Raw genomic sequence first — 27,998 nt, 5'->3', positions numbered from 1 at the left:
TGAACAAGACCAGGGGCCAATTTTATCTTTAGAGCAGACCTCACGTTGCTTACACTGAATCAAACTTAAGCCTGGTCACAACCATGGCTGGTGTTGTTAGCGATGAGCATCCTTGTGTAAGCCCACACGACTGTGGCTAAGAAAAAGAAAGGCAATTTCACGTACATCGAGATACGAAGATGAATAAAGCTGTACAGCCGGCAAAGGAACACGCTGCCTGCAAAGCAGACAATGCTGTATTGTCATCCAACACAATTGCGATGACAGCTCTTAAATAAGTTCAAATAAATCACTCCTGAAGAATCTTGACGTCTCAATCATCTCCTCATTATTGTACATGTCCAATCGATTGCTTCTTTCCCTAATATCCTGTCTAGCACTTCTGCAGCAACACAGAACGAGCCTATACAGGAAATATTATTCAAATGGTTAATTTGATTTCATTTAGTTTAGAGATAGAATTATTAAAAACAAACAATAATAAATACAAATTAAGTGGGCCACCAATATCCCAGACTAGATGGCCATACAGAATTAGGACAGACCTTATGTAACTACAGTCATTGACACACTGCAACCCAAACTGATTCAGAATCGGATATGTGCCTTGTCAACCATGATAACATGAGCCAATTTCAATTAAAATTTAAGTTAAATTAATCCAATTGCAGTTAGATGAGTGTTGAAAAAGTAAAAATAAATAAAAAATAAAATACAAATCACGCATTTTGACATGCACAAACAAAGCAACAGTTTTCTTTTTTTTTTATCAGAATACAATACTGCAGTTATGTTAAAAGCAAGTCCAGGACTGCAAGTGCCAGATCCAAACATCACCTTATGTAGGCGGGATTTGCCATTCCAACATGGGTGCAAGCTACTGAAATCAACCATAATAGTATAAAACGATTTAGACTTTTCACTGGCTGCTGACTAGGTATAAGATTTACTTCATGTCCAGTATTATTAGTAAGAAGACCTTATCCTGAATGGTGAAACCGGCACAATTACTGCATTAGTAAGCCCCCCCCCATCCCGGGAATAAGTACAGGAGATATGGATCATTAAAATCCATTTTTGTACAACAGCAGCCCGTTTCACAGACACAAGAAGCCAAACGACTTGTATTCAAGCTGCTTCTGAACTAAGAACAGGTGTCACTTTGTTCCCTGAGGCGTTTCTTTCATCTCCCTGGTTTCTGTTCTGTGTTGTTGAACATCAGCTGCAACGTTGCCATTTCAGCGTTTTTCTCTGATCTTGCATTGGATGTCTTTACAACATAAAAAGAATGTTTTATCTGTACCTTGGACAGCGCCGAGGAGAGAGCTCAGCAGAGCTGTTGGAAGCTGTAAAAAGGAGTGTTTCTGACGGAATTCGCCAGTAAAAACTCGGAAGTTGGCGAACATCTGAACCCATTAAGACCGGGAAGGCATCTGTGTCTTTTTAGATTTCAGCGTTGGCTAATAGCAGATATACAAGCTTGTACAAGATTGTACATCTGCTATTAAAAAATAAAATAAAAAAAGACGGTTGGCTTAACGTCGTCGCAAAGTTCTGAAGCTCTGGGATGCTGGCCGGGAGGGAAGAGAGAGGAAGGAGGAAGCCCTTAGTCGTCGGGGATGCTTTGCAGGTAGGTGAGGATGGGAAGCGCTCACTATCCCGACTATCCGCTGTTCCGACATGGTCGGCAGGTTAGTTACTTAGCGTCGGCAGGTTAGTTACTTAGCGTAAGGCAGGTTAGTTACTTAGCGTAAGGCAGGTTAGTTACTTAGCGTCGGCAGGTTAGTTACTGAGGTAAGGTTTACTGAGGTTAGGTTTAGGGTTGGGGGTAGAGTTAGGGTTATAGTTTTAGTGTCGGAATACCGGACCGTCGGAACTCTGATGCGGACCAGGTGAGGATGTGCTGGATCTTGACCAGCCGCTCTCTCAGGGACGTCATGGAGAGGACAGACAGCTGGTAGCGCGGGTCAATAGGCAGGACGGCCAGGAGCCACCAGCAGCATGCTGGGCCATTAGGAGTGGCCTGGAGGAGAGGAGGAAACAGTGTGAGACGGATGGATGGATGGATGCTTCCACACAGCTCAGGTCAGGCACGAGCACACATAGACATCAAAGGCACCCTGTAGACAATATGCCTTCCGGTAGGTTCCAAGATTTCTAGCGGAAGTCTGCGTTTAACGGACATTACGTCATGCGGTGCGGGTCTGTTTACATTCCCCAGCGAAAAAACTAAAATAGATTGTAGCTCTTAACTCGCTCTTAATAGGTGTAACATTGCTTGAATCAATGTTTTTGTTTGTATATTGTTTATTGCGAGCGCAACCGACGGAGCAGGAGACATAGACCAGAGTTTTTCGTGCAGGGAATACGTTTGCAGGAACACCGCACTGTGAAAAAAATACAGCTTCCGGGAAAATTCAGCCCCACCTCCTAGACTGGTTTCTGCCTTCTATTGTCACCAGGCTGTTCTCTTCGCAGATGAGTAAGCCTGGCTACGCGAGGCTACATCAAAGGGGGCTTGAGCCACTGCCCTTTTACCCGTCTGTAAAAGAAGTGCCCTCTACAGACCATGAATGCAGTTTTTACTATGGCGAAAATGCAAATGCCCCCTTTCCGTGACATACCTGAAGGCAGCAGTCAAGAGAATTGCCTTGTCCAAACTCTATCAAGTACCGAAAATAGCCGACCTCTTGGAGGTCTGCTATTTTCGATATTTTCACCAAAAGGCCCTTTTAGAAGTTTCAGCCCCTGCCTCTCTAACATTCTCTGCATTTCCCTGGCTCAGGTCTTTAGAAGCTACACAATGTCACCTTTTTCGTGAATACAATGTAATGAGCAATGTAATGAGTAAGTTAATACAACATAACTTGTACAATTGGTAGAGTTGTTCCGATACCAGTATCGGAAAAGCTGATGGTAGCGTCTAAAATGCTGGTACCGGTATTGGAGAGCATGGCAGTCTATGCCAAACCACATAATTTACCACATAATAGGATCAAAACCATTCAATCAATATCATTTAATGCTGGAGCAAGCATTATCAATAATGGCATAGCAAATAAAGGACCACTTCACTTATTTTCAACCTATCTTCATATAATTGGTCCTCACTAATGCCCAATGTAAGTTGGTACCATTTCTGTCCATTCAGTCTGTGTCGAAGAGAGCTGTGGACCGTTCAGAAACCTGCCTACCAGTGACATCATTGGTTCCTTCCAATTACATCACTGGTAGGCAGGTTTCTGAAGAGTTTTTGGTTTGGTCATTTCAAACCAGATTATTATTATTTTAATTTTTTACCAATACAATAACAATGGCTTCTATGCGTCAGTGACGATCTCAGTGTGGCGTGGCATTTACATTCACAATGGTAAATGGTGTGTTTAAATAGCGGCTTTATCCAAGGTGCTTTACAGAGATTGTGCGTTACATTAACCCATTCATACACACATTCATACACCATGCAAGGCACCAACCTATTCATCTGGAGGGGTTCAGAGTCTTGCTCAAGGACACTATGAGTAACTTTGGGGGAGCCCGGGATCGAACTGGGAACCTTCCGGTTGCCAAGCTCTACCCCTAAGCATGTATGTACTACATGCACGCTTGGCATGCTGTGTTGTAGTTTGGGTTTCTCATTATGACACTTTGAGCTTTGAGCTTCATGTAATACTTCAGGGGCTAAATGTCTAGAAGAGCTGGGAGAACATGTCCAACCACCACAGTTCTGTTAGTCGTATGGTTTTTAACAGTCTATTCCTAAATAGACCGCAGCACACCTCTCTGCAGAGCTTAGGCAAATTACAGTAAAATTTCTCTCTCTCCCCCACTAGCTCTCTCGCTCCCCCTACTGCTTGGCAGAATAACTTCCTTTGTCTTACAACAATATTGTAGCATTTTTTATCAAATATAAATGTGTCCAAAAAGCGACAGTGGGCCTTGCAGGGTTAAACACCGCTAAATACCGTAGAAACCGTACACCGCAGTATTTTGTTCCATACCATTTCATAGTGCAAAATCTCATATCGTGGCATCCCTAGTGTACAGTACAGTGCGTACCTGGATGTCGTCTTCCCTCTCTGGCATGGGTCCAAAGTGCTGCAGGATCTGCTTATGGAAGCGGACCTTGAGGTTCTGGAACCAGGTGCGGGCCTGCTCATACACCGCGTCATGCAGCTCCTGCAGTTCCAACAGCTCCTCCTCATCCTCCACCTGATTGGCCCGTCAACATCATTTCAAAGAGTTACTATCAGAATGATTTATTGGATGAGTGGTTCTCAAACTTTTACATTTCAACGGCCGCCCACAACTCTGAGAGCGTGCGAATCGAAGGGCCCATTTGGTTCACTCTCAAGAGTTACAAACCTGTAGAGGTGAAACCCTGAGGTTCCCTGGAACCCACTTAGAGGTATAAACCAGGCAACAACCGCTCCACAAATACAATGCAACGTGTATAAGTAAGTACGGTATGCTGTTTTCGGTGCGGGACACATCCTTACCCGTGTATCCTGCAGGTGCGCTATGTCAGCGATGCTGTAGCCATCCCTCATTCCTCGGGACACAACCTGGAAGCGCTTCCCTCCGACAGTGTCGACTATTGACCGCCCATCAGGGAGGAAGTGCACTGACCGAATGATTAACATGCAACCGTGATCCACAAACCTGGAAACAGAGATCAGTTCAGTTAGAATAGTGTGGAGACGTGGTGGCAGTTTGTCACACTGGAACCGAGATGTATGACTAATTAGCTGGACAATTCTATATTACTGTGGCTAAATGAATAGGATCTCCGAAAAGAGAGGGGGAGAGAGGGTGTGTGTATTCATTTACATTTTTAATTATGATACTTTGGGTTCCATGACAATGCTAAAAAGGTTCAAAGTTTAAGTAGTGATTTTACAGTCAAATGCTGCAAGGTCACGCAAAGGTTCACATGCAAAGCAAATAAATAATGTGTTGTCATAAGTTTTTTTCTTGTTATTCAGTGAAAAAACGGGACAGCAATTATAAATAACTTTTGGAAAGGGTTGGGGATATTACATCATACTTTTTCTAATGTTTGTCCAAAGCTTCATTCAGCTCACCACAAAACCTAACATATTGATTTTGAAATCCTGTTGGTTATGATTGCTACAGTTAAGCTCTTTCTCACTTTATCTCGTTCTGCAGAACAGAAACGTGCTGTGTGTGTGTGTGTGTGTGTGTGTGTGTGTGTGTGTGTGTGTGTGTGTGTGTGTGTGTGTGTGTGCGTGCGTACCCTTTCTCTGGATCGCTGATGCACATCCCAAACTGCCGTGTGCCCGTGTCCATGCACCGGCGAATCATCAGGCGGTAGCGCGGCTCAAAGACGTGCAGTGGGCAAGGCACGGTGGGGTACGCCATAGTACACACAAAGATAGGCACATTCTTCGTCAAACTATACCAAGTGAGGAGCAGAGACGGAGACAGAAGTTACGTTTGAACCCTGAATGAAAATAAGATTTCAATCAGAGAGAGAGAGAGAGAGAGAGAGAGAGAGAGAGAGAGAGAGAGAGAGAGAGAGAGAATAAGATCACTCACTCTGAAAGCTCCTGTTTCTCTTCCTGGTGAATCTTAGTCCTCTGTTCATGCTCCCGTCTCAGATATTGCTTGATAAGTTTATCGAGGATGTGTGTTACCATGTACTTTCTGGATGCTAGATACTGTAGAGAACAAGATGCAGACAGGAGAAAAGTAGAAGAACTCAGTATCAGTTGAACCAAACACAACTCACTACATACAGTCTTCTGAGGTATATACAGTATTCTGAAGTGTTCCAGGTCTAAATGGGTTAGGAAAAATAAAATAATTGATTCCATGACTCCGGTCTCTTACTTCTTTGAGGCTGTCTTTGCAGAGGGGACATTGGGGTGTATGGTCCAAGCAGCGTTCCAGACAGCTCTTGCAGAAGGTGTGGCCACATGGCGTCGTCACTGGCTCATAGAACAACCTGGAATGTTGAGAAAGTCAGTACCGTAGGCTGGTAAAAAACTAAACATTGCTTTGCTTTTGCATATTATAGATCCATGGGGGACTAAGTATAAATTTGTTAAACATCAATTTAAGTGAGTGAGTACATGTTCTTACCTCATGCAGAGGGAGCACTCCAAATCATTGGCATTCAACATGTCCTTGGGAACTGTTCTACACGTTTTGGCTATAGCAGCAGGTTGGCAGGAAGCACCGGCTACCCCACAGGTGGGAGGTGAGGGGACAACGGGGGAGGGTGAAGGTGCAGAAGGTTTAACATCATAGACAGACATTACCATCTCTAGGTAACAGCACAATTTATTTTGGTTGTTTAGGTCTGAGAACCGCTGGACTAAGAGAACGCAGCAGGAACCGGGTTAGGGTTAGGGGGTGTCGTGGGTGAAGACTTACCTCCCGAGTCTGACACGGAGAGCTTCCTCTTCAGCAGACTCCCCTTTTCCTGATCTCCAAGCTGAGGGGCGGAGCAGACTCTCTTCAGTCCCTCCTCCCCACCGCTGAAGCCGTGGGTTCGTAGCGAATGAGCTCGGCTCAGTGCCGGACACTCCAGGCTCTCAGACCGTCCAGATCTCTGAGAAAACAAGAAATGGAGAGAAAGAAAGATGGTTGATTATCACACTATTATAAACACAACTAGAAAAATATTGTTCCTTCGAAACAATTGTGGGCTCGCTTCAAGCCGGAAAACAATGGCTATAAAAGCACAAAATGTCAAGATCGCAGGCAGTGCTCTCTTTGACGTTACTGACGTCAAAGATTGGTCCATTTTGTTCCAAAAATGTGTTGTGCAAAAGTTGACCCGCTGGTGGCGCTATAACAGGCCAATGTGAGAAGGTTGGTATCTGTTCCTTGACCTATTGGGAATGTGCTTGCAAGATTTCACGCACATCCCAGGCTGTGTTCATGATTTGAGGTGTTTTTGGCTTTGGCCACTTTATCGCTGCTTGCAGCTATATTTATTATTATTATTTTATTATTTTATTGTATGCACTTCATAGGCATGTTAGATAAAGGTCCTTAGATTGCGTGTAGAATGTTTCATGCAAATTGCTAAAAAGAAATCCTAGAATAAAAACGGTTTTAAGCGTTTCACAAACTGCTCAAAATGATATAGCGCCCCCCTTTGGCCAATTGGGGTATGATTGGTTTTAGTGATATTTGGAATAACACTCTACATCTTTGCCAAATGCCATGAACATGCTACGTTGTATGTATGATTTAGAGGCAGAAGAATAATTTGCATAAAAATGCAATATTCATTGAATTATTTAAAAAAGCATGTTTCAATTTTAAAGAAATCCGATCTGACAGATCTTTAGATATCGGTCCAAAGTTCCCGTAAAAAAAGTTTTTTGCACGTGACGCGAAAATTTCAGAATAAAAGCGGGTTTACGCGTTTTACAAACTGCTCAAATTGGCGGAAAATCTAAGGGCGGAGCTTACTTAACAACGACACAGATGTCTTCCGCTTGAGTCAAAGCACGCGTGTAACAAGTTGCATGTCTTCAAACGAAACGAGTCAAGACTTATGCCCGTTTGAAGTTTGAATTTTCAAACGCTTCGTATAGCGCCCCCCTTTGGCCAATTGGAATAAGATTGGTTTCAGTGATATTTGGACTAACCCTCTACATGTTTGCCAAATGCCATGAAAGTAACACTTTGCATGTTTGATTTAGAGGCAGAATAATAATTTGCATAAAACCGCAATATGAATTGAATTATTAAAAATTAATGGTTTAACGTACAAACTTCTCACCACATAGACTGTATAGGTATTGGTCCAAAGTTCATGTGAAAAAAGTTTTGTGCACTTGACGCGAAAATCCCAGGAGGAGATAGATTTTTACTGTTTTTCATATAATTCCGAATTGTGGGAGACCTAAAGGTCAGAGGTCAAAAGTTAGAGGGTAAAAGTTGTTCGGCATGAGGAGACGCATAAGTGTATACAGGTTTCATGGCTGTATGTATAACACAGCATGAGCTATACCTGTTCAAAGTTCGCACTTTCAAAGGCTTCCTGCAGCGCCACCATTTGGCCGATTGCTGTAAAAAGTAATAGCACACGTCGCCACAGTAAGCTGAACACATTGATGTTTTTATTTTCATTTTCTCACTAAGTATGTAGGAGTAGAAAGGAACCGAAGTTTTTTTGATACTTGATATGCTTAGTATAGAAACTAGAAAAGCAGTTCCTGCAGAAACTGCGTGGGCTCGCTCGAAACTGTTATGAAGTAATAGTAGAAAATGCATTTAAGCGCAAGGGTGTAAAAAAAAGTTTTTTTGAAAAAAAAAATTTTGGGAAAAAAATATTTTTTTTTGAAAAAAAAAAGTTTATTGAATTGAAAAAAAAAATTTTTTTTTGAAAAAAAAAGTTTTTTGAAAAAAAAGTTTTTTGAAAAAAAAAAGTTTTTTGAAAATTGAAAATTGGTATGGAACTGCCGATGGAATTAGATCTACAAATCATGAGGATGTGACTGGTTTTAGAATTAGATCTACAAATCATGTGGATGAGACAGGTGATGGATTTAGAGCTACAAATTATGGTATGGAACTGCCGATTGAATTAGATCTACAAATCATGGGGATGGGACTGGTTTTAGAATTAGATCTACAAATCATGTGGATGTGACTGGTTTTAGAATTAGATCTACAAATCATGTGGATGAGCTACAAATTATGGTATGGAACTGCCGATGGAATTAGATCTACAAATTAGATCTACAAATCATGGGGATGGGACTGGTTTTAGAATTAGATCTACAAATCATGTGGATGTGACAGGTGATGGATTTAGAGCGAAAAATTATGGTATGGAACTGCCGATGGAATTAGATCTACAAATCATGGGTATGGGACTGGTTTTAGAATTAGATCTACAAATCATGTGGATGTGACTGGTTTTAGAATTAGATCTACAAATCATGTGGATGAGACAGGTGATGGATTTAGAGCTACAAATTATGGTATGGAACTGCCGATTGAAATAGATCTACAAATCATGGGGATGGGACTGGTTTTAGAATTAGATCTACAAATCATGTGGATGTGACTGGTTTTAGAATTAGATCTACAAATCTTGTGGATGTGACAGGTGATGGATTTAGAGCTACAAATTATGGTATGGAACTGCCGTTTGAATTAGATCTACAAATCATGGGGATGGGACTGGTTTTAGAATTAGATCTACAAATCATGTGGATGTGACTGGTTTTAGAATTAGATCTACAAATCATGTGGATGAGCTACAAATTATGGTATGGAACTGCCGATGGAATTAGATCTACAAATTAGATCTACAAATCATGGGGATGGGACTGGTTTTAGAATTAGATCTACAAATCATGTGGATGTGACAGGTGATGGATTTAGAGCGAAAAATTATGGTATGGAACTGCCGATGGAATTAGATCTACAAATCATGGGTATGGGACTGGTTTTAGAATTAGATCTACAAATCATGTGGATGTGACTGGTTTTAGAATTAGATCTACAAATCATGTGGATGAGACAGGTGATGGATTTAGAGCTACAAATTATGGTATGGAACTGCCGATTGAAATAGATCTACAAATCATGGGGATGGGACTGGTTTTAGAATTAGATCTACAAATCATGTGGATGTGACTGGTTTTAGAATTAGATCTACAAATCATGTGGATGTGACAGGTGATGGATTTAGAGCTACAAATTATGGTATGGAACTGCCGATGGAATTAGATTTAAAAATCATGGGGATGGGACTGGTTTTAGAATTAGATCTACAAATCATGTGGATGTGACAGGTGATGGATTTAGAGCTACAAATTATGGTTTGGAACTGCCGATGGAATTAGATCTAAAAATCATTGGGATGGGACTGGTTTTAGAATTAGATCTACCAATCATGTGGAAGTGACTGTGTGTGTGTGTGTGTGTGTGTGTGTGTGTGTGTGTGTGTGTGTGTGTGTGTGTGTGTGTGTGTGTGTGTGTGTGTGTGTGTGTGTGTGCGTGTGAGTATGCATGTGTATGTGTGCATACATGCGTGTGTGCGACCGTGCGTCCATGTGTTCCCTGGACCACACTTTGAGAACCAGATAAATAGCCGATCTACAAGCTCACAAAGTTACACAGTGCAACTTATTGTGAGCTTGTAAATCATGTGAGACCACTGACTCAGCACTGTAATTAAAGTTAACTAGAAAATATTGTTCCTTCGAAACAATTGTGGGCTCGCTTCAAGCCAGAAAACAATGGCTATAAATGTACAAAATGTCAAGATCGCAGGCAGTGCTCTCTTTGACGTTACTGACGTCAAAGATTGGTCCATTTTGTTCCAAAAATGTGTTGTGCAAAAGTTGACCCGCTGGTGGCGCTATAACAGGCCAATGTGAGAAGGTTGGTATCTGTTCCTTGACCTATTGGGAATGTGCTTGCAAGATTTCACGCACATCCCAGGCTGTGTTCATGATTTGAGGTGTTTTTGGCTTTGGACACTTTATCGCTGCTTGCAGCTATATTTATTATTATTATTTTATAATTTTTTTGTGTGCACTTCATAGGCATGTTAGATAAAGGTCCTTAGATTGCGTGTAGAATGTTTCATGCAAATTGCAAAAAAAATCCTAGAATAAAAACGGGTTTAAGCGTTTTACAAACTGCTCAAAATTATATAGCGCCCCCCTTTGGCCATTTGGGGTAAGATTGGTTTCAGTGATATTTGAACTAACCCTCTACACTATTTTGTCATGAAAATGTGACTTTGCTTGTATGTTTTAGAGGCAGAAGAATAATTTGCATAAAAATGCAATATTGTTTGAATTATTTAAAAAAGCATGTTTCAATGTTAAAGAAATCCGATCTGACAGATCTTTAGATATCGGTCCAAAGTTCACGTAAAAAAAGTTTTGTGCACGTGACGCGAAAATTCCAGAATAAAAGCGGGTTTACGCGTTTTACAAACTGCTCAAAATGGCGGAAAATTGAAGGGCGGAGCTTACTTAACAACGACACAGATGTCTTCCGCTTGAGTCAAAGCACGCGTGTAACAAGTTGCATGTCTTCAAACGAAACGAGTCATGACTTATGCCTGTTTGAAGTTTGAATTTTCAGACGCTTCGTATAGCGCCCCCCTTTGGCTGATTGGAATAAAATTGGTTTCAGTGATACTTTGACTAACCCTCCACATCTTTGCCAAATGCCATGAACGTGTAACTTTGCATGTATGATTTAGAGGCCGAAGAATAATTTGCATAAAACCGCAATATTGATTGAATTATTAAAAAATTATATTTCACTTTAAAAAAAATCTGGTTGATCAATCTGACCGTATTGGTCCAAAGTTCATTTGACAAAGATTTTGTGCACTTGACGCGAAAATCCCAGGAGGAGATAGATTTTTACTGTTTTTCATATAATTCTGAATTGTGGGAGACCTAAAGGTCAAAGGTCAAAGGTAAAAGTTGTTCGGCATGAGGAGACGCATAAGTGTATACAGGTTTCATGGCTGTACCTCAAACACAGCATGAGCTATACCTGTTCAAAGTTCGCACTTTCGAAGGCTTCCTACAGCGCCACCATTTGGCCGATTGCTGTAAAAAGTAATAGCACACTTCGCCACAGTAAGCTGAACACATTGATGTTTTTATTTTCATTTTCTCACTAAGTATGTAGGAGTAGAAAGGAACCGAAAATCCCGTCTACTTACTAGATAAATAAATAAATAAATAATGACAATATCTAAAGTGTGCTCGCCAGGTACTGGCGAGCCCACAATAAGGAGCACCTTTGCTTCTGAGCTGTAGAACTGTTTGTTCAAGATATGGGCCATATCCATTGGTTTGAATAGGGAGCGCAAGTGTACGAACTGATCGCTCTCCCGGAAACACGAAAAGTTGAAAACACATAGTCTTTGCTCGGGGAGTGGCTCGGTGAGTGGCTCTACGAACATTGCGATTCTGATGTTAAAAGGATCAATAATGTGCGCATGAGAGCAAGCTAGAAATGTTTGGGGGAAAATAAAGAAAAATCTGAAAACCAGAAAAAAATGACTGGAGGCGAATGGGGGGTCTGAGCCGCGACCCGGCACTCAGAGGGCCATAGATGAAATTCTGTAAGTCTCTGTTTTATTTTAGTCGCACTTTACGAAACACGACGAGCGTGGCTACAAACGTGCCAAAAAACATGCATAAATTTTGAATATTTTGGCCGTGAGGACAATACATTCACAGTAAATCTGGGAACAACAAAAAATCTCCTCCACTCTAGCCACACTCTAGGAATGGTTTTCCCGCCAAAAATACCCCCAAAATACCCCAAACCACTCTACCTTTGGACTGCGATTGTGGAAGAACGGTATGACGTTTTCGAATACCGTTTGAACCATGAAGAAGTCCAAAGGCGTGTGAGCGTTTTTCAAGTTTGAATCGCGTTCCTACGTAAAAGTATGCCAGAGTAATGAGGCTATAAAGTTTTGTGAAAAAGTGAAAATTTGAAAGTCAGATCCCATTCATTCTCTATGGGATGAAAGATTTATGAATAAAGTTAAATATATCAAACAGTATAAACTTTTACAAAATTTCTAAAACAACAATGAAACTTCAAACCTCGCTGAACATTTCAAAGTTGGAATGAGGTTTTTATGTGAAAGTATGAAAGAGATATAAGAGCACAAAGAATGTGCGCCAGAAAAGTGGGCACTTTTCTACATAGACTCCCACTATAAGGAGGAAAAATAAATGTTTAAAAGTTAAATATCTCCAAAAATATGAAATATTTTGAAAAGAAAAATATAAGCACACATCACTGTAGAAAGCTGAACATGTTGAAGTTGGAACGAAGTTTCTAGCACAAAGTGTGAGGGAGTTGAAAGCGGACGAAGAAAGGGTACGGAACCTTGGAAGTTAGAAATAAATAAATATAAACTGGGGTATAACAAGCTGGACTCGCCTTCAGCGAGCCCACAATAATGACAATATCTAAAGTGTGCTCGCCTTATAGGCGAGCCCACAATTATTCCAGTTTCCATTTTTTTAATTGTTTCATTTAGACAGGACAGTAGAGACAGGAAGCCACGGACATAAGCAACAGAGCCAGCCAGAATCTATGTGTTCAACGTAGCATCCAGTCATGTACAGAGACCTGGAACGCACTCTTACGCATTATTACTTTAACCATTATAGATCTGTAGAATCGTGAACATTTGCAGAAGTCTTTGAATATTTTGACCCGATTCTATAAAGGTCTTCTAAATCCTTCTTCTAAATCAGTGGTTCTCAAACCTTTTCATGTCAAGGACCCCCAAAATTACATGTATTTGGCCACGGAGCCCCATCTCAAAATATCTTGTTCCAGGGACCCCCCAGAAGCAAATATTTGAGTTACAAATGTTCGCTTTTAAAAAGATATATGAAGATTTGCAAAGAAAAAGAAATAGCAGATCTAGAAAGTTCGCGAGCTTGTATATATACTAGTTAATAGTTCCAGGTCTAAATGGGTTAAAGTCTCAGTAGACCTACCTTGTGGTTGTCAGGAGAGTGATGTGCCGAGGCAGCACGCACTTGATTCTGGTGTTGGACTGAGTTCTCAGCCTGAGCATCAACCACAAGGGTTTTACTCCGCAGGTGAGGAGAGGTGCTCTGTGCCGTTTCCCTCAGGCCAACTTTGACATTCTCCCCCGCAGGAGACAGCCGGTCAAACAGTATCTGTAAAGAACACTTTGTTAGACCTATATACAGTATATGTTTTCCAGTGCTGGGGCAATCTCCAAATGTATTAATTGCAGGTCAACACTGTCGTCAGAGAGAAATTCAACTCAGAAAGTCAATCCTGGATTATTCCGCAAACCTTTCTAAGGCGCTGTAAAAAAAAAAAAAAAAAGCATTTTCAGAAAATTCAGATATGCCATCCGTTTAGACGACAACGGCGATTTCGGGGGTTGAAAACGCAACAAAGTGAAACCTCCTTCTAGGGTGGAAATCTTTGAAGACGCTCTACCTCACGCCTCCATCTGAACAGGAGAAACGCAGGAAACGTCAAAACGCGTGATGTCATGGCTCAGGTGCAGACTATGTGCAGCCACGCCAAAGAGATTCTATAATAAGAGACGGCAGTCCTTAAATATATGGAATCACCACTAGATGGCGCAGCTGTAGTGCTGCCGCCATCTTGGAATGATGGCTCTTCTCTTAAATTAATCAAAACAATTAAATTGGGTGTGAATAACGTTTTCCAAAGCTGTCTTGGTCACCCAACAAAGTGAAAATCACCATTGATATTACATATTATCATAGACTGCTAAACAGATCAATAGAAGCATAGAATAGTATTTTTTTCAGTTATAAGAAATAGTAATAATTTGGTATGAATAATACATTTCGGATTGTTCTAATTGGTCTAATGTTAATTTATTTTATCTGTTTGACATTAGTCTGGCTTTTGTGGACAATAATTTATCATGTGGGCCTACATTAGGTCTATATAATGTTTTATGTTTTTTTCATTCATAATCTCTTAGGAACAGATTCAGTGCTGCCAAAAAGCAGCAGAGGGCAGAGTTTCCCCCCCTTTTATAATGATGCGTTTTAATCATTTCTATTTGGTATTAACACATCATATTTATGTGTGCCTGCACGCAAACATGCATTAGCATACCCTGAAATGTTATTATTAGTAAGTCATTTCTGTTTTGATCCATTGATAAATATTATAAATAAAATAGTAAATCATTATAGTAGTATGCATATATAGGCTATAATACCTTTTTTGCTGTTCAACACAGACCAGTTATATAGAATCATTAAATATATCATAGTAGAACAGAATAAAAGCAAGTTTTTGATTGTACAGCATGACTTTATTATGTTTTTTTTAACCACAGGAAGTCGTCATCATTCCAAGATGGCGGAGCAACATGGGCTCTGCTTGTTGTAATGGGATGTATAGGGAGTGCCGTCTCTTATTATAGAATCTCTTTGGCCACGCTACCATGGTGAATGTAAACAAGGAAGTACAATTTCAGATAGACAAAGCACACTGACTCGTCTATCTGTGCGTCAGTGCCACCTAGCGACATGGCATGCACATAACATAATTTTCAATGCTGATGCGTTTCCATATAGACGCAGAATAACAAGTGAGAACGCAACAAGATTTTGCTGTTTTCTCTAGAGAGTGTTGTCGAGTAAACGTGGCCTAACTGCTAGAAAGAATATACACTGCCTAAATGGCACACCAATTCATGTATAAATGTCACAACAACACAAGTAAAGGCTAAGCAGCATTAGCAAGTATAAAAAAAATGGTTGTGGCTGAAACACAATATTACAACAGTGTTAACAGTGTTGAAGGTACATGCTGCCGATTGAACAGAGATCTTCAGTGTTTCACTTATGTAACATTTGAACATGTACTGCACAAATTGGATTAACTGCGAGCAGAGTCACAAGATCCACTAGCAGTTCCTGGTTAAGATGACGTTCATGCTTATCTGAAACATGTTCCTAGCTAACATGCAACCATAGAAGAAAACTGGCCACTACAAAATCTTATTCAATGCCCAAATAAAATTCTTTAAGCTTGCTCCCCACAACAGTCTAGTACAGACTACAACAGACTGGCAGTCGATTCATTGATGTCAGTTGAAAGGTGTGAAACAAAGTTTCTGAATGCACCTGAGAGCCAACATCGACAGGCGGCTACCATGGTGCTAAAAAATAGCCAATGGCTTGAAGTATTTTTTCAACAACATGTGCATAGCATACGTAAATCATTTCAGAAATTATAAAGATAACTACTGCACAGCAGGGTGCCTAGGGCAAACACCAGCTGACAGCTGATGTTTACTTTGAATGAGACGAGCCACATGCGTGTGCGCACCGGCCCACGCTTTGTGCCCGCATTTACCATGGAAATGCGCTCTATTCAGACAAAATACATTAACGGCGAGCGCATACTTCTGTATTGCATTTTAGAAAGGGTCTTGGGTCCGCTACCCCTCCAAGCAGCCAACCAGAGAGCTCTACCTCCTCTCCGCCAACCTGACGGCAAGCTTGTCGGCTTTCGACGCTTCCCTACAACTTTCGTACCCACCACCCATTCAACAGCAGATTTAACAGTGTACCCACCACCCATTCAACAGCAGATTTAACAGTGTGAGTGTACCCACCGATCCACTAGCAGTTGCTTATCTGAAACATTTTCCTAGCCAAGATGCAACCAGAGAAGAAAACTTGCAAATACAAAATATTATTCAATGTGTTATCAAAATATATAAAAAATATTTTATTCTCTATTTCTGCTGCTTTAACCCTCTAAGGCCCACGGTTGTAATATTACAACGTTTGTATTTTATCCAAAAAAAGGTTTAAATCATTTTATTTTAGCTCCCCCTACCACCTAAACACCACCATTGGATTCTATTGTTTAGTATTACAATGCCATTGGCCACAATATTTGCATATAAATACCCCCCACAGGGGCTGACATTCACACCCGCCACACCCGCTGAAATTCCAGAGTTTTGACGAACAACATCTCACTTTTTCATGGAAGCTATACCTCAAAAAAACATAAGTAAAATGCCTGTACTATTTTTTTGGTGATCATTAGAATGTCTAGAACATGTACATATGTTATTATTTTGAAAAATATCCCCCATATGTAAATTAGAGCACGATTTATGATTTTTGATTTATGGCTATAAAATCTTACACAAACATTTTTTTGAAAAAAACATTACATTTTCCTCTTAATAGGACTCCTACAACATCATCTGATTTTTTTCATTTTTTTATTTCAAGTATTTCTTAATGCGGGCCTTAGAGGGTTAAAATTATTTCATTAACCCATTTAGGACTGAGGCCGATTCTAAAAACACCTTCTAAATCATGACCCAAGTTTTCTGAGAAACTTTATGTTGCCACACATACTGTAGTAACCCCAAAAGGGGTAAAAACACCAAAAGGGGTGCCTGCCCAAAATGGATTAAATGAACATGTACATATGTGTTGGCAAAAATTGGCGCCATTTATTTTTGGATAAATGGCCACTGTTGCGCAGCCTAGACACACACACACATTTTGATATTTTATTCTTCATTATCACTGCTTTTCCTTACTCATGTGGTCATGAAACATGTTCTACAAGTAAAGAAAATATAATTTGTACACAAATTGAGGATACAAGGATTGTGCAGCACACCAACGTAAAACAACACAATTGCTATGTCGTCACTTTAATTATTCAATTTAGCTATAAGTGTAAGGCCAGCGTGAGATCAGGCCTCGTGGCATCCTGATGGCCATCCTATGGTGCAAGACAGACTGATTCCATTACTTTTAAGAAACAGTTCTGGCATGACAGCATATGCTAACTACTGTGTAACTATGACGACAGGCAATCGGTTCCCTTTCTGGATACAAAGCAGCAGTCTTGTATGGTTCAGGCTCAAGAAAGAACCAACAGAGAGGCACTTCAAAGATCCCTACCATCATATAAAATGGATTAAGAAAGCTCAGGTGAACTGAATAACCTCTGTGCAGCAGTGTGTCAGAGTTATCTGTGCTTTAGTGCTGCACAGATAGCCATATCCACATACAGTAATAGTTAAATAACACTTGGCTTAAAAGGTAATGGAAGCTCATTCTTCCACCTAAATAAGATTCTTTAAGCTTGCTCCCCACACAACAGTCTAGTACAGACTACTACAGACTGGCAGTCGATTCATTGATGTCAGTTGAAAGGTGTGAAACAAAGTTGCTGAATGCACCTGAGAGCCAACATCGACAGGCGGCTACCAAGGTGCTAAAAATAGCCAATGGCTTGAAGTATTTTTTCAACAACATGTGCATAGCATACGTAAATCATTTCAGAAATTATAAAGAAGATAACTACTGCCTAGGGCAAACACCAGCTGACAGCTGATGTTACTTTGAATGAGACGAGCCACTTGCGTGTGCGCACCGCCCCACGCTTTGTGCCCGCATTTACCATGGAAATGCGCTCTATTCAGACAAAATACATTAAAGGCGAGTGCATACTTCTGTATTGCATTTTAGAAAGGGTCTTCGGCCCGCTACCCCTCCTAGCAGCCAACCAGAGAGCTCTACCTCGTCTCCGCATTCAACAGCAGATTTCAATAGCTTTCCAAGACGTGTCTGCCACTGAGGTTGGTGCAGTAGGGATACCTTTAAACTTTCAAAACAATTCCTTTAAAGACGTAACCCTCTATACTTGTTAACAAATACTAAGTTGACTGGGGTTTGCTCTGTACTTGGTCCAGTCTTTTTGGCTGAAAATAGACAATCTACAAGCTCACACAATGCGTCATCGTCTATTATCAGAGAATGGTCCCGCAGAATAGGGATGCTAGGACTCAAGTAGTTCAATTTCCTCACCATTTGAACCTGTCGTCTAGCATGGGGGAAGTCCTTGTCTACAGCCAGGCAGTGGAGGAAGACCTGGAGAGACTCATCCACTCGGCCCATCGTCTGGAGAACAATAGCCTTCTGATATAAACCCTGAAAGTGAGAGAATACACAGAGAGAGAAAGTACTTTTTGTTTAACTGGGTAAGCTTGATCTGCATCAGCTCAAAATATATTTTCAACTATTCAAATTTAGTTTTGGAACATACCTGTGAAATACATTTAAATTCATGTATTTTGGCATGGCTTTGGCTGTTCCCAACTTCCTACTTATTATAACATAGCTACTCAATAAACAGGTCAGATGGGTTTATCTGCCCCAGTCAGTTTGAGCTAACGTCTGCATTTAGAGTCAAGCTGAATCCCTTGGAGAGGATCAGACAGAAAGCCATGGATGAAATAGTTCTCTCTATAACTGGCTTGTGCAATTGTTTGTTCCCAATAAGCTTAAATAGGTCACTGTATCAAACATAGCTGAAAATAGAAATATAACATACAAGATGGAGTTTATGCAGTTGGATGTTACATTTAAGCCTGTGTTCCCGATTCTGGAAACTAGGAGCCATGTTCTTGTTAGTGTGGTTGCCTGACAGGGCAACACATTATAGTTCTAGGGAAACATTATAGACTTCTAAGGTAACCTGTAACTGTTTATAGACTTTTTTCCCGTTGCCATTGGAAATGGCAGGGTAACTCCTCAAAAATGACATAACTTTCATCATCAATGACGTAACTTTATTGATTACTAGGGTAACTTTTCTGCTGCTATTGGAAATTGATGGAATCAATGGGAATGGGAATCAATAGGAAATCAATGGGAGAGGGAATCAGTAGGGCATTAATGGGAGTGGGAATCAATAATCAATAGGGAATCAATTGGTCGAGCTTCACATGACAGTTAGCTTACTGCAGAATATAGTCACGTCAGCAACCACACTTGCAATTACCTATTCAACTAATACTAGTATACTGATACCAGCCAGACCATCTACAGCTACACCAAGCTACTTATTGGGGCTTTGGGGCATCAATGCAATGCCATAGTGTCTCTGCTCCAGTGACCTACCTCCGCAGACTGTCTAGACGAGAGATAAACTTCTGTGTCCTCCAGAGCCAGACGGTACTGTCTCAGAGCCATGTACGCTTCTGCACGAGATAACCGTGCCACTGCCGCAGGCCCTGGCTCTGCTGGGAGATAGGAAAGAGATGCTAAAAGTTAGACTTTTTATTCAACATTGAAAATGAAAAGGAGTGTTTTAGTGCAGTGGTTCGCAAACTTTTTCTCGTCAAGGACTTCTAAATTGATATGTATTTGGCCATGGACCCCCTTCTGAGCCAGGGAGAACATTTGTGTAAAGGAATTCGTAATCTTTCAAGATCCTAAAGAAATAGCAGATGTACAAGCAAGCTTGCAGTGTGGCATATTATGAATACACATTTTATGTGAATTAAATGCTTTTGGGATAATATAAAACGTATGAGAAAGAATGAAATGCTTTTGGGATAATATAAAAAGTAACATTTTGAATATTGTTATTACATATAATGATGTTATTATCATTTGCCAGAGAAAATCTAGTCCTTTTGTGCTTGCAATTGTTAATGAGGAGGGGCAATCAACAACCATGATGCAACCTTTTGATGCAATCTAGACAGTTATCAACTGTTGCCCCAAGGTCATGTATTAAGACAAATGCATGACACAAACAACCTAAATGTCTAAAACCCTTTTTTTGTGGTTGCTGTACTTATCTGCAACATTAGAGATAAAACTAGGGATGCCCCGATCAGGTTTTTTTTGCTCCCAATCCGATACCGATCAAATATTATTGCTTAGGGTTAGGGTTAGGGTTAGGGTTCGATCCCGATCTTTCCCGATCCGATCTTTTGGCAAGGCATTAAGAAAAAAAAATCTATTCATTCTATCACTTAGTGCAGCACTGAATCAACAAATTAAAAACAAAGCTTATGAGTAGTGTATAGTGATATAGGCCTACTAGTGCAGTGTTTCTCAATCATTGTGCAGCGGACCTTTGGTGTGGCCTTTGAAATTTGGCAGTGAAGTCACGATTTAAGGACTTTTAAAACCTGTTTAATATCTCAAAAAATAAAATAAAATAGACCATTACAGCATCAAAAATAATCAACAAACTATATAAAAACTGGTAAAACATTGGCCATTTTTAAAGTTGAAACAAAATAAGTTAAGAACCAATTAACCAGTCTGCTTGAAAAGTATGCATCTGTAGCAGCTAGTTGACAGTGCAGAGAGACATAATTGCCTTCCTTTGATCCATTAACAAGGGGCCATTAGTCTGTCTCATTTCTCCAAAAGCCCTTGAATATGATTGAAAATGATTAAGGATTACTGTGATTATGGTAAGCTTACATTTCATATCGCATTCACCTTACCTGTAACGTTCAGTACTCCCCGAAAATATTATTTTGAAAAAAAAAAAAAAAAAAAAAAAATCGATATTTTTTTCCCGATCTCTGATCTTATAAAAACGGCCATATCGGCGGCCGATCCGATCACGTGATCGGGCAACACTAGATAAAACCCAATGTCAATGCTGCTGGCATAACTCTCCCAATCTTGTCAGTATTACCTAAATCCTTTGCAAATTATTGCAAAGGCTTTCCTCAAGGTGCCAGACATGCCACTTTAACATTCTTTCAAAACAAGTATGGATTGCTGCAGTCAAGGTCATGAAAACGACTCGACAAAATTAGTTCAACTGACTTGATGATTCATTGTCATACAAATAATTGCGATTAACGACTATGTAATAATAGTGACAGGCCTAGATTGTAAATTTATCTGCATTACACAAGGCATGTGCAATGCATGAGAGTCAGAGAGTGCATGAAGAAGTGATGCTCTGTCACATATTCCACTGACCTAATTCCAAAGTTGTCCTGTACCGAGATAAGAGCACATACTGTGTAGAACGGTTGTTACTTGTTGTATAAGTGTCAGCAATTCGCACGATGCGAGGTGAACTGTTTGCAGGCTAGTCTTCCATATGCTAATCTTGTGTAGGCCATGGTCAAAGTCATTACATGACATGGACCCCCTGAACTAGGCTAGAGGCGCGGTGGACACTCTTCATGCATACCTAAGCATGCCTCCAAAAGGTACAGGTGCAAGGCTTTAGGTCCTCCTGATGAATTGACTTTTACTGTATAATTAAGTTACACTTTTAAGAAGTATAATAGATAGATACTCATTCTACATCACCCACAATGAATTGGCATCCAATTACACCTACTGAGCTGTATGTCAACCATTGAGCGATGATCAGCACGTGAATTGTGTGTATGTAGACAAAGACTAAACGTGCCATTGGCAACTGCGGTGTACTGCAGTATGTGTGTAGGGTTGGGATCCTTTAGGATTTTAACGAGTACCTTAACGAATCCCTCTTAACGGTCTGATTCCTTAACCATTCCCCTTAACGACGCCTATAGGGCAGTGGTTTTCAACCCATTTCATATCAAGGTCCATTAATTATTCTGCATTTGAGCCACAGACCACCATTTGATGACATTTAGCCTCTCAGACCCAAAACTTTAGGATATTCTGTTGCCGTTGAATAACATTTTGTCCACTGTATTGATGAGGTGCCATAGGAGCGATAACAAGCAAAGTTAAACGTTGATCAAAATAACAATTCTTCTACAATAATGTAACTCTTGAGAAGCTGAAAGCGTAAAATGAAACTACATGGACCCATTTGGTTTCATTTTACACTCCAAGAGTTAAAGATCTATAAGGGTCCATTTGGTTATCAACTCTCCATCATTTACATGGGGATCAACAGGAATACCTTCAAGTTCACTGCTATATGGGATTCCAAATGGACCCTCAAGTTACAGGTCTGTAACCTTGTATTTAGTGTAGCTTTATTTTTATTCTAGATAAACAATTCATGCTATAAATAGTAAGTCCATTGAGTTCAATAGGGGAGTGGGATTGGTTGAGCTTCACAGGACAATTTGGCTATCCAGACAACCACACTCGCAATTTCCCAGAATTGCCTTCTTTCTAGTTTAAGATATTTTCTGGGGCTTTTCTGACTTTCTTCATTGTACAGTCGGTAGAAAGGAAACAGGGAAAGAGATTGGGATTGACACGCAGCAAAGGTCGCCAGGATCGGGACTCGAACGCGCGGCACACTGTCAGGCATCAGAGCCTAGTGGCATGCACCTGGACCACTAGGCCAGCGTGCGCCCCACTGGTCTGTAACTCTGAGAGTGTACAAATGGAACCAACTTTGGTTCCATTTGTACACTCGTAAGAGTTATGGTAGTCCTTGAAATGTTAAAGTTTGAGTTTTGTATTAGGCTACATGTGTGTAACTAGGAGGGATATGTGAAAAGACTTGTTTCATATACTTAGTGAATTAAAGTTTTATATACTTAGTGAGTGAATTCATGTTTCATATACTTACTTAGTGAATTAATGTTTCATATACTTGGTGTACATGAAAAAATCACACCCGTGTGAAGTGGAGCTGTGTGTGTGTGTGTGTGTGTGTGTGTGTGTGTGTGTGTGTGTGTGTGTGTGTGTGTGTGTGTGTGTGTGTGTAGATCATGTGTACCGATTTTTGTGACATTTGAAGAAAATATGTAGGAAAAGGAGCAAAAAGTGTGTTTTGGAGAAAATTCAAGATGGCGGAAAATCTATCCTGGCGCAAATGGGCGTGGCCTATATGGGGAGATGCGTCTTGACCCAAGGAATCCAGGGAAAAAAAGAATTTTAATTTTCCGATCCACGGTTCAAGAGTTACAGGGCAAAACGTAAAGTGGGCCGTTATAGCGCCACCATGAGGCCAAGTGATGTAATTATTTTTCGATTCATTCTTAAAATCATTATGAATCTCCTCTCCGAGGTTTGAAACTGTAGCTCCTATGGTTTACGAGAGAAAAATACTTGAAAGTGATTTCTTGCATTGTCCCATTATAAGTCAATGGGGACAATTAAGCGTAGTTTTTTGCCGATTACGTCGGCATGGTAAGGCGGATCGGAACGAAAGGTAATAGAACACCATTCCCGGCCGAGCCGCACATTTTGATGTATATATTGCGCGAGTGGCGTAAATGGTGCGGCACTAGTTACGCGCCGAAGTCAGGCTACATACACACAGACACACACACAGACAGACAGACAGACACACACAGACCTAGCCATAAATTATAACTTCCAGCAGAGGGTGCTAATATTCGGACGTTTTGTCTCTCCTGGAGTTATAACGCAGAGTCAAATAGCTCTCGCTGGTTGAGCCTCCACGTCCCTAATCGCCTCAAAACATGTTTAAATCATGAAGTTGCTCACCTCATCGTCGAAACAGCTTTATATCTACCTATGAGCCCACTCGTTGGCATGTGTTAGTCCATATGTTTCTAATAAATTAATGTTTACTAAAACTTCACCGAGTCTCATCGCTTTCCTTGTTTTTGAACCGCTTGGGTAAAAATGGCCGAACATATCACGTGACGTTGATCGCCGTTGCGATTCGCTCATACTAGGACATGACGTTTTATTGTATGCGGAAGTATTCCAACGTTCTGTAGTTCTGAAGCGTTCTGAAGGCGGAAGGATTCCGACGAGGAAACGCGAGTCTCGGAGAAGTTTTAGTAAACATTAATTTATTAGAAACATATGGACTAACACATGCCAACGAGTGGGCTCATAGGTAGATATAAAGCTGTTTCGACGATGAGGTGAGCAACTTCATGATTTAAACATGTTTTGAGGCGATTAGGGACGTGGAGGCTCAACCAGCGAGAGCTATTTGACTCTGCGTTATAACTCCAGGAGAGACAAAACGTCCGAATATTAGCACCCTCTGCTGGAAGTTATAATTTATGGCTAACACAGACCCACACAGCCACGTATAGGGAGCCTGTGTTTCACACAGCTCCAAAAAAAAGAAAAGGCTAGCCTCTAGAGGCCATACAGAGAAGTCAGTGCCACACCTGCTGCTCAGTTTTATAACAATGTTATAACTGGTTTATTCTGGAAAGATGAATCCGATGCACAATGTTGTCTGCACCTACATCCTCCATGCCCTGCACGCTAGGCTGTTACAAAAGCCCGTTTGCATTTGCATGCATGAATGCATCATGTTATGCAGACCAGGTCCAGTCCTACACTCTTGAACCCGTTGAACCTGCTGCCTAAAGAGGCACAATTAACAGACCCAACCGTGGCACTGTGGATGCACAGAATTGTGGATCACTAAAAGGTCTTGCAAACTACTAATAAATAAACCCGCTGCCCGACTGACCCCCAATAATAATAAGTTACAGAACATTCCCTGGTACAGTAAGTGTCACGACCTGCCTTACGGTGGGACTACACCAAAAAATGCGCTCATACGCGCGTACTGTCCGTGAAGACGCTCGCGTATGCGTAAACGCTCCAGGCTACACCAAGGAGGGGGTATATGTGACGCCGCTTTCACACCGGGAAATTACGCACGCCGTAAAAACGGACAGGAACGCAATTCTGTGCGTGAGCCGTGCGTACACCCTGCGCCACCCGTGCGCCAACCGTGCGCCAACTGTGCGCCTCGGCTCTGCGTGTGTAGGTGTGTCTATTGTGCGCGCTAGGCGCACTAGGCGGTGCTGTATGCAGATTATTCCACGTATAAAATGGTTGTTTGGTACTGTATCCTACATGTCATTATGGATCCCATGAAGAGGCATCTTTTGATCATTGAATAAAAAAAGCATGGACTATGCATTGACAATGAACTAGCAGTTTATGATATTGGCTCACAACTTGTGAGCTTGTAGGTAGGCTATTTCCACTATGAATGTTTGTATTAAGTATAAAAATGTCAAATATGTTAGTAATTTCTTTATATATTTATGTCATATCTGCCATGTGCAGCTTCAAAGCCTAACAAGCCAAACAGAAATGTAGCCTAATTGTCAACGACAGAAACACAATTAAATCTTTAATCAGAATCATTTGAGTGAAAATGTATAGGTGGAGTACAGCTAACTATATGTGTAGGTGGAGTAATCATTTAACTCTGGGAGAGTATACGTAACCAAATGGACCCATTGGGTACAACTCGAGACAGAACGGGTCAAACAATAACAGAAATATGTTGCAAGGTTGTTTTTTATTTTATTTTCTGTGAGCACTTTGATTATATAGGAACAATAATTTGTGCTCTTTCAATTCTACATTTTATTTTCAACATCTTTGCCGCAAAAAAAAATCAATGAACATGTTTTAGCCTACTTAAGTAAAAGTATCAATACTGCTATGTAGAAATACTATAGTCTGTTACAAGTAAGTCTTCTCTTTGAGATCCGTCATATTTGTGTCCAATAAACCGCACCTACACGCAAAGCAGCACTGATTTCATTGGTTTCAAGAGCTCACTCACGCTCAAGATTTGAATAAAGCTGCTCGAGTTGAGCTTTATTCAAATTCAATGCGTCCCTCCAGCCGCTCTGATGCGTGCGCTCAGCGTGCTGATCGCGTGCGCTCAGCGTGAAATCAGCGTGCGCTCAACGTGAAATCGACGCGAAATTGACGCATCGCGCAAGACAGAGCGTTTCGTGCGATACGCCCGCCTCCATTGAAGATGAATGGGATGCGTGCGTTCACACACGCAGCTCCTGCGTGGTGTGAAAGGGGCTTGAGGAAGACCAGATAGTCTGTGTACAAAACGCATACGCCTGCTTAAAAAATAGAACCGATCCTATTTTTAGGGAATGCGTATCCGTGGTTCGCGCTATCCGTACGCCTGGTGTAGCCGGCTGAATTAATATGTATTGGATCTATCCAAAACGCGCATGTGCGCGCGCGCCCCGCATACGCACGCACACGCACTGACGCGCGCGAAACGGCTTGGTGTAGTCCGGCCGTAAATGCAATGCGCGCGTACTGCGCATGTCACGCTCCTGCTAATTTCATAATGGGGTCGCATGAGAGAGTTACATGACTGACAACCAAGAGCTGCTGTAGTGTGAGATCTACTGCTACACAGCTGGCATTTTACATAATGTTGGTCAGTGGAACTGGAAATGTGAATATAGTGATGTAAAGCTGAACAAAAAAGCACATATCTAGCTTATAGACCTGTTCCTTTTGAAAAGTGACAACATGGTAGCCTATAGGCTACTTACCAGACGCTACAGCCTGCGACGCTAACGACACAGCCTTTTCGTGGTGTTTTCTTCTGGAGAACTCCTCTATTTCGCTAATAACTTTACACGCGTCCGTCTCGCTGGGGAACCATTTCTCCAACAGTCCACACAGCACCACGTTGACTCTAATAATGTCCTCCCCGGTGGTGGATGATGATGATGATGAGGATGCCGGTGGTGGTGATGTCTCCCCCACTGTCTCGTTGCACACCTTGCATCTGGACAACATCCTCCGTTCCAAACACCGCCTGCAGTACGAGTGTCCACAAGCCACGGTCACAGGATGGGCTAAAAAGCGACGACAACTCGGACAGTCAAACATATCATCATCATCTTTAGCACCCTCCAGGCTGGAGGAGAAGGCATGGCGAGGTGGACCAGCGCGCTGCTGCTGCTTCTTCTTGAAGTTGTGCAGGATGCAGTCCACTAAAGTGCTCAGGTGCTCCGGGCGGACGGAGCCGTAACGCATCGCCATCGAGAAGCAGTCGACGGCCTCTTTGAGGCGGTTTTCCGCCGCCAACGCGTCCGCCTTCTGCAGTATGAGTTTGTGGTGGTCGGCGTCATGGTGGTGGTGGTCCATGGCGTATGGCGGCGGCGGTCCGCCCCAGCAGCAGTCGCTTTCCGACGAATCGGTTTCAATGAAAAATCCGCCTCTTTTTTTATCCGGCGGCGCGTCCTTCTTCGGCTCAGGTCGTTGGAGAGACATAACGGCTGGCTGGGCTGCTACTATCTCAGCTTCACTTGTCCTCTGTGTGTCTGTCTAGACATTTGTATAGATGTTCTATGTGTGCGTTGACACAGACAGCAGCGGTATAGTGAGGGTTTACTGTAGCACAGTAGGACACCCATTCCAACCATACACCAACACGGAGCTTTGTCATCAGCGCGTCATAGCTGGGGGCGGAGTCAAGCGTGGGGGAAATATTTAACAACCCCCATTAGTAGAATGGGGTTTTCCGTGTTTTCAAATCCGACTTTTATCTGGTGGAAACCAGATCAGTAATCACCTCACTTTCTTTGACGACCATTGATTACCTCTTCTGGATAGGCTATTCATGTCACATGGTAGAGCTAAGGGCCAATCGCAGGACAGTACCCCAGGAGCGCCCTCCCAGACAATGGGGGCAGGACTCCAGGCTATGGGGGAAATTAGCAGTGTTGGAAAAAGTACTCAAATGTTTTACTTAAGTAAAAGTATCGTAAGAGTATCAATACTGCACTGTAGATGTACTCAGTTATAAGTAAAAGTCCAGAATTCTAAATGTACTTGAGTAAAAGTATGAAAGTATTGTCATCAAAATGTACTTAAAGTAGCAAAAGTACAGATGCGACACGTTGTGAGCTTGTAGATCGGCTATTTTCAAAAAGCCTAGGTATGAATTAGGACGGCCGAGTGAGACACACGATCTAATTAGCT

The 27,998-nt window shown here is 41.4% G+C and overlaps 1 pseudogene across 1 annotated transcript; it reads right to left on the bottom strand.

Annotated features, from left to right (window-relative positions):
• Positions 1 to 65: 65 nt before the first annotated feature.
• Positions 66 to 27,287, bottom strand: LOC308280710 (LON peptidase N-terminal domain and RING finger protein 1-like; annotated as a pseudogene). Its single transcript has 13 exons — positions 26,561 to 27,287; positions 19,473 to 19,594; positions 18,378 to 18,500; positions 13,500 to 13,685; positions 6,342 to 6,568; positions 6,106 to 6,175; positions 5,854 to 5,968; positions 5,560 to 5,681; positions 5,258 to 5,416; positions 4,500 to 4,662; positions 4,060 to 4,212; positions 1,864 to 2,023; positions 66 to 136 (listed from the first exon to the last, which is right to left on the bottom strand). The product of its transcript is annotated as an LON peptidase N-terminal domain and RING finger protein 1-like (transcript).
• Between the last annotated feature and the right edge of the window lie 711 nt (positions 27,288 to 27,998).

This window comes from Nannobrachium achirus (assembly GCF_963921795.1).
Source record: "Nannobrachium achirus genome assembly, contig: SCAFFOLD_291, whole genome shotgun sequence".
In the NCBI taxonomy this organism is placed as follows: Eukaryota; Metazoa; Chordata; class Actinopteri; order Myctophiformes; family Myctophidae; genus Nannobrachium; species Nannobrachium achirus.
The sequence above is the reverse complement of the archived record's forward strand: the minus strand, read 5'-3'. Positions and strand labels throughout refer to the sequence as shown.